The following is an 8,581-nucleotide window of genomic DNA, read 5'->3' as shown; positions in this document are numbered from 1 at the left end:
TGGAAAGGAAAAAACAAGAAGTGGGAAAAGAAGAACAGCAATGAAGAAAAGGGTAGTCCAAGTTATAGTGCTATGGTGAAATGCAAAACTTGTGGAAAGTTTCACATTGGTATTTGTTGGTTTAAAGGAAAGCCAAAATGTCAAAACTGTAACAGGTTTGGACATGTGCAAAAGGATTGCAATCTGAACAAGCATCAAGCAAACTTCACCGAAGAGCAAGACAATGATGGCAACATGTTCTTTGCTTGTCAAGCAGCAACTATACCAAAAAATGAAAATGTTTGGTTTGTTGATAGTGGCTGCAGCAATCATATGACAGCAAATCAGTCCATTCTTGTGGATATTGATAAATCTGTGATCAAAAGAGTAAAGATGGGCAATGGTGATCTAGTACAAGCAAGAGGAAGAGGAACACTTGTTGTTGAAACAAAGAAAGGAAGAAGATTCATAAGAGAAGTGTTGTTGGTTCCAGAATTGGATCAAAACCTTCTAAGTGTTGGGCAACTTCAAGAGAATGGTTACCCGGTACTTTTTGATTATAATTTGTGCACAATCTATGAAAAGAAAAAGAAAATGCAGATTGTGGCAACCATCAAGATGGAGAAGAACAGAAGTTTTCCTATCTCTTTCAAATATCCAAGCAACATGGCTTTGAAGGTTGATGTTCTAGATGACTCTTGGCTTTGGCATAGGAGGTTTGGGCATCTAAATTTTCAGAGTTTGAAGCAACTACAACAGAGTAATATGGTGCATGGTTTACCAAAAATTCAAGAAGCCAATGAAGTGTGTGAAGGTTGTGCCATTGGGAAGCATCATCGAGAATCATTTCCTAAAGGGAAAGCTTGGAGAGTATCTACACCATTAGAGCTTGTCCATACTGATGTGTGTGGTCCAATGAAGACAAAAACTCATGGTGGCAACATGTACTTCATAACCTTTATTGATGATTTTCTCTGGAATGACTTGGGTGTATTTCTTGAGACAAAAATCAGAAGTGTTCACTGTGTTTAAAAAGTTCCAAGTGATGGTGGAAAGGCAAAGTGGGCATCTTATCAAAGTCTTGAGAAGTGATAGAGGTGGTGAATATAACTCAAAGGAGTTTGATAAATTTTGTGGAGACATTGGGCTCCAAAGGCAACTCACAGTGGCCTACACTCCACAACAAAATGGAGTAGCAGAAAGGAAAAATAGAACCATAGTCGAAATGGCTAAGTCTATGCTGCATGAGAAGGGGATGACACATGAATTTTGGGGTGAAGCGGTATACATTGTTGTCTACCTAATGAATAGGTGTCCTACTAAAGCAGTGGAAGATAAAACACCATTTGAAGCATGGAGTGGTAGAAAACATCAGTGAATCACTTCAAGGTGTTTGGTTCTGTTTGTTTTGCTTATGTTCCAAAAGAAACAAGGCAGAAACTTGATGATACAAGTGAGAAGTGCATTTTTGTGGGTTATAGCACACAAAGCAAAGGCTATAGACTCTACAATTTGAAGAAAAAGAAGGTGATAATTTGTAGAGATGTTATCTTCAATGAAAAAGCCTCTTGGGATTGGAAGCAAAATGCAGTCCAAAGTCCCAACATTGAAATGGAAGAAGAGGTAGAGAATCAAGAAAATGAAGTTGAAGTTGTTGGAGGAACTCCACAACAAGTGACTCCAATGGGCAGTCCACAATCACAATCATCCGGATCTTCATCACCAAGTTCAACCCCTATAAGAATGAGGGATTTGAATGATGTCTATGCAAGCTGCAATTTCTGTGTCACAGAACCAGAAAACTTTGAAGAAGCAATGCAAGATGTGAAGGAATGGATGGATTTCAAAACTTTTTAATTAGTGCGGAATTAGTTTAACAATTAAACTACTAACTAAACATAAAATCCATTCCTTTAACCCATGATCTTGGCTTATTGTGATATGTATATAAACCCATGCTTAAAGAAGGAGTTTATGTTCTACTCACCCTTGGAGCGTGATTTTAATCCGATCCAAGTGAACCACCAAAGTTCCTCTCCTTGATCTCTCCTTGTGTGTGTTTCCTCCACCTTGAAGCACCTTGAATTAAGAACTCCTTCTTGTACTCCTTGTGCTTGTAATATTCTCCTTGATGTAACAAGTAGAGCCACAAAAGGATATGGCCTCTAAGGATCTTCACCAAGTGAATCAAGAGATGAAGAAAGATGAAAGAAAAGAAGAAATTATGCAAGTGTTCTTCTTTCCTTTAATTTCTGAAAAATGGACCAAGAGAGAACTCTCTTTCTATCTCTCTAATATGAAAATAATAGTGTGGAGACACACTTATTTCTTTGTCCATGCTTTCACTTTTATATAATAGGAAATAACTCCAATTACTAAAAGAAAAATATTGACTTTCATAAAGCCAATATTTTGGCTGGTCCATACATGTTATTGGGCACTAAAAATGTGTCTTGGGCTTTCATTTAAATCTCATTTAGTGAAGCCCAAGTCCACACCAAAACCCCGACAATCGTTTAGGCCCAATAGGTTCGGTTTTACCCGAAAATTCTAATTATGTTCAAATAATAAATCTAATTAATTATTTGCTCATAACCAACTCTTGTTTAATCTTCTTCATATACAATCTCAAGGATCCACTTATATGGTGTGCGATCTCTTAGGTTCTAATTAACAAGACAGTGAAGTTTATAGAAACCATTCTATTTTGTTTACGAATCAAAAACTCCATTTTTGATTCTCCCTTGTTATTAGGATAATAAATGTTTATTAATCCTCGGGGACTTCACAAGTCATGAGTGACGTCTTGCAACATATCATGACTACCCTAGTTAATGTAGAATGACAAAGAACCTATTCAATTGGAATTACAATACAATACGGTCCTTCTCTAACACGATGTTCTAAATCACATCATCGGGGTATGGAATTGATATGTCAATCCCCTAATGTGATTTTCATTATTATGTGATTCTTAGAATGTGATTAAAAACTCCTTTTTAAATCTCATTCAATGCTTTGGCCAAAGACTCATTGAATCACATCTTTGAACATACACCTTATTTACTTAAGGATAGAGATTCCTTGTTGTACACTCACATGTCTCCATGACCGAATTGATTATACCAATGAATGCATCTATTATATCCATTAAGGGACACAATATTATTGCATCATCAAGAGATAATCCATTCACTCATAAGACAACTATGGTGTCTCAGGTCAAAGGACTAATTTGTATTATTGCAATTTAGAGTTCAAGTTTGACATGTAAGTAAGACTCCATACAAGAACTCTAATGATCGCGTTCAGTGTACTCTTTAAGTTAAGAGCACCCACATACTTGTATTAGTGTCTCTACACAAATGACAAGAGACATATCATCCTCCATATTGAGCATACATAGTATGTGCTAGTCTTTCCGGATTATCAATGTCCAAGTGATAATCCTATGACTAGGAACCTTTTAGGATAAGAGTGTGAAAGAGTAAATGTCACGCCCCGGATTTTGAATGATAAATTCAAATCCGAAACCTGAATAATTACAATTACAAAAAAACAAATCTCGAAACTTCGAGTTCATTATTACAATTCACTCTCACAATATATTATAAAGCTCAAATGAGCATAACACACCTCACAACTTACAATTGTTGTAAAACTCTAACAATTGCTCTAACCGCACGATCACCGTCCTGGTTCTCCTGTCCTGTAGGATTACCCGCTACACAATTTGAATAGTGTACCGGGAGTTGCAACAACACAAAACCCGGTAAGCTTTTTACAGCCAGTATGAGTAAACAAGAAAGAACTGTTGATTTATTAGATTTCAAGACTACCACAAACCCACGTTACTTTCTCACTCTCATATATATATATAGACACTTATGAGTTACTCTCAATTTAGCTCATAAGATCACTCACTCTCATATATATATATAGACACTTATGAGTTACTCTCAAATTCGCTCATAAGATTTCCCAACATTTGGTAGACAGACTCATATATATATATAGACCCTTATGAGTTACTCTCAATTTCCCTCATAAGGTTACCATATATATATTGACACTTATGAGTTACTCTCAATTTCACTCATAAGGTCACTCCACATTTGGCAGACAGACTAAAGCTCTAACTGAACGTAACCACTCGTCCGGCCACAGACGTGATTACGATTTAATACTATTAATAACCACCAGCCCGGTACGAGAGCGTGATTCACTAATAGATGCCATGGTCACCTCGTGACCTAGTGATCTCCACAGATCACAACAATTTATTGTTCCTCAACAATAAAACTCAACACCTCTCACAATATATTGTTTCTCAACAATAAACTCAATACCTCTCACAATATATTGTTTCTCAACAATAAACTCAACACAACTCCAACAATACATATTATTTCACGTAATAATATATATACAGACATTCACACAGGAATGTCTAATACACCAACAATAGTTCATATGATTGCAAAATAAAGCAATTAAATATATTGGGTTCGTAATATGAACCACGTGAGGTTTACTCACCTCGATAATCCCGCTGCGTCTTCTAAACAGCTCAACAACGATTTTACGAATCGTCCGCCAAATCAATCCGCCAATCACCTAATCAAATGTGACTTGAATTTAGCTAACAATTCCAAAACATACTTAAACGACAATCCAACGGTCGGATTCTAACTTATATAAAAATCCGACGGACGGATTCTCACGAATCGCCTCCCGAATCACTGTTTTGCAATTATACGAAGATCCAACGGTCGGATCTTCGCCCATGACCACACAAGGTCATTGGGACAGTCATACAATCAACATATCAAAACTACAAGTCCATCAGACGGTCCGATCTTCACAGATCATTAATCGAACAATCGAAATCGTTCGAAATCGTAAAATTCATAACTAAATCATACGATATCCGAAAATTGCGTATAATATATCGAAATGATCGTATTGAAATATAGAATCTAAAAATGCACAGAAACTATATTTTTGACCCCCGGAGTTGGCCGGAAAGGGCCGCCGGAGTTAGTGGCAGAGCCGCCGCCGACCACCGCCAATGGTGTCGGGGCCGGGCTGCTCCTCTTCATCTCATCAAGCCCAACCACTTTCCTAACTAGAATGAAGTCTAAAAATGACCGGAAGTGGTCGAAAATTACCTCAAGAAGAAAGAGGCCGAAATCGCCCAAAATCGCTCAAATCTGAAATTCGTCTTCCTCGGGTTGAATCGAGATGTGAAACTTGGTGAGTTTATAGAGCATGGCAAGGCGAACAAAGCCCAGTTGGTCTCCCCTCCTACCTTTGCCGGAGTTGGCTGGAATTTGAAGAAATGCATGAAAAATGGTCTGACCTTCTTTGCTTCGATTCGTTGTCTATGGTGAATGATAGGATGCAAGACATATATGAATGGAAAGCTGGTTTCAAGGCGAAGAGATTGATATCAATTTCATGGCCATAGGTGGCCGGATGAAGTCGTGGCGACGCCGTGAAGCCAAGGCAGCGAGGAGGAGAAAAATCTGGAAATTTTCGGGTTTCCTTATTGAGAAATCTGATTTTTTGTATTTATAGAAAATTCTCAATTTTAAAATATTCATAACTTATTCATACGAACTCCAAATAATGCGTTCCACATGTCCACGAACTCGTATCGACGAGCTCTACAACTTTCATGAAGGAAGTTTTCCAAAATTTTGAACGTATAAAAAGTCAACTTTGTTGACCCCCTAAAAACGTTCGTTTTCGAAAATAAAATCGTTCGAACTAATTCCACAACTTTTCCAAGCTTCGTACTCGCTCCTACTATCGTGAAATCATTTCTAAAAAACCATGGAATTTAATTTGGATTTTCCGGGGTATTACAGTCTACCCTCCTTAAAGAAATTTCGTCCCGAAATTTAAGCGTAAGTCAATTCCTCTCGATTAAGGTTGACCTAACTATAGAATCTCCATCTTTTCCAAATCTGTAGTAATCTACAAAGCCACAGCCCTTGTATAAAAATACATTCCTATGGCCACTAAATCCTTTCATCACAAACGTAAACTCACACAACAACTGCTCAACAACACTCCACATCACATACACAAAATCGTCACATGGATCATCTCATAGATCCTCACATAGATCTTCACATAGATCATCACATAGATCTTCACATAGATCATCACTCTGTACTGGCATACAAGCACAGTAAACACTCCCACAAAGTGTTTCGCTACTCAATTAGCATCACGGTAAATCTCCATAGTAAAACTTAAGCATGCACCACTCTTCACAACCATAGAGATGCATCACTCAAAACAAATCATCCCCAAAAGCACGCCAATAAATTATGTCACCCAATGATGATGACTTGGGCTTGCTCAATCCTTGGACTAAGCACTAGGGCTGGCCAATTGGGCCGAAGAAACCGAACCATCCACATTTCGAACCGGCCCAAACCACTTTGGGTTTAACATTTGGGCCTACTATTCGGGCCGAACAATTGGGCTTACTATTTGGGCCTACCAATCGGCCCACCCACTTCCAGCTCGGCTACGGTATGAAATTGTACATACCGTATATACGTATACATACCGTACAGATCGTGTATACGTATGCATACCGTACAACTGTATATACGTATGCATACTGTACAGACCGTATATACGTATGTATACCGTACATACCGTATATACGTCCGTATATCAAGCATATACGAGACCCAAAAATATTTGTAAGAGGTAGGGTTCGAACTCCCGACCTCAAACACGAAGGTTTTGCTCCCAACCACTGAAGCAAGAGCTGCCTTCATTAATATATGCTCACGTGTTATATTTATTATGTCATAAGTGACATAAATAAAATAACGGGGAAGGCAAGGTTCGAAACCTCAACCTGCCGCACGAAACCTTTGTCCCCCAACCACTGGAGCACAAGCTGTGCTTAATATAATGTGTACAAATTTTATACTTATTATGTCATAAACGAACATAATAAAAATAAACGAGAGGCGAGGTTCGAACCTCAGACCTCTTGTACACGAACCTTGCTCTTCAACCACTAGAGCACCAGCTGCTCTCGTTACTATCCATGCAACTTCTTTTATTTATTCTATCATAAGCGATAGAATAACAACAAACTGTCGGTACACTCCACGTGCCACGACACGTCTCTTCCGTGATTTACGGAAAGCAAATCACTTTCGGCTAAAGCTGTCTGCCACAGCGTCTCGAGGTTCGGCCTGTCCCCTTACACGCTCAACACGCGCCAACAGCTTTTCCGGGTTTCGGGGCGACTTTAATCCAACGCGTGGATTCAAATTCTGAGATCGTTCATCCAACGGTGGAGATCTGCTCACCTTGTTCTATAAATAGGTGCATTCTGGGGAAAAACTGTTCACTCCAAAAGAAAAGAAATTTTCTTCCGAGCTCAAGCCTTTCTCTCTCAACTCTTCAGCCTTTCTCTTCTCAAATCCTTTCTTCATCAATTTCAATCCTTCTCTTCTGATCTTCTCTCCCATCTAGTTGATTCAATCCCATCTTTCCTCTGAACTTTCAGATCTTCAATCTTTTCCTCCAAATCTTCAATCCTTCTTTCTCAGATCTTTTCTTCCATTTGAAGATTCGATCTCATCTTTCCTCTGAGAATCTCAGATCTCCAATCACCAGTTCAACAACTCCAATCCTTCTAACAAAATCTCCCTCAAACACTAAACCATGTATTCCTCGATTTCCACATCCTCTCACCCCATGACCCAAGAGCCACGAACTCTGCAACTAATGGAGCTCCAAACCCCGCAACAAATGGAACCACAACAACAGCAACCAACAGAGGAGGGAGGAAACACCCAAGCAGCTGGAAGTAGTGCCAACATGGATTTCTGGCGAAGCCGTACCAGGTGGATTCCTACTCCAGAACAAATAAGAATCCTCAAGGATCTTTACTATGTCAAGGGATTTAAGTGCCCAACTACAGAGCAGATTCACGAGATCTGTCTCCAGCTGAACCAGTATGGGTATGTTGAGGGTAAGAACATTTACTTTTGGTTCCAGAACGTCAGGGCTCGAGAGAAGTAGATGAATAGGTGTAATCAGGCTGCTCCAGTGCCCATGAGAACTAGTTCTCTTGGTACTGGTAGATCCATTGATCTCAATTTTGGGTCCACTGGTTCTACTGGTGCTGGTGGATCCATCGACATCAATTTTGGGCCAGCTGGTGGATCCATTGACATCAATTTTGGGTCCACTAGTTCTACTGATGATGGTAGATCCATTGATCTCAACTTTGGGTCCACCTATTCTACTGGTAATGAAGGATTTATTTACTTAAATTTTGTTTCGTATTCTTCCTCACACTTCAACACTAATACCAGTACAACTCTTTTGGCACAACAGGAGGACAAACATCCCTGCAACAACGAGGAGGAGATCACCAGGAGGTTCAAACTCTTCCTCTGTTCCCCGTGCACGGCGAGGACGTCTTTGGTAACCTGAAGGCTACTTCCGAGGAAGGTAGCGCTTTTGGTTACTATTCTGGTGGCTCAGGCGGTTACCACAGTGGCTCAAACGTTTCTCTTGAGCTCAGCCTCAACCCATCCGGAGCTGCTGACTA

At 39.4% G+C, this 8,581-nt stretch overlaps 1 long non-coding RNA gene across 1 annotated transcript; it reads right to left on the bottom strand.

The window, feature by feature from the left end:
- Positions 1-3,444: 3,444 nt before the first annotated feature.
- LOC133743297 (uncharacterized) lies at positions 3,445-6,965 on the bottom strand. The gene is made up of 3 exons (XR_009863056.1): positions 5,151-6,965; positions 4,519-4,596; positions 3,445-3,703 (listed from the first exon to the last, which is right to left on the bottom strand). It is a non-coding gene; the product is annotated as an uncharacterized LOC133743297 (long non-coding RNA).
- Positions 6,966-8,581: the final 1,616 nt, after the last annotated feature.

This window comes from Rosa rugosa, chromosome 4, assembly GCF_958449725.1.
Source record: "Rosa rugosa chromosome 4, drRosRugo1.1, whole genome shotgun sequence".
Classification (NCBI taxonomy): Eukaryota; Viridiplantae; Streptophyta; class Magnoliopsida; order Rosales; family Rosaceae; genus Rosa; species Rosa rugosa.
The sequence above is the reverse complement of the archived record's forward strand: the minus strand, read 5'-3'. Positions and strand labels throughout refer to the sequence as shown.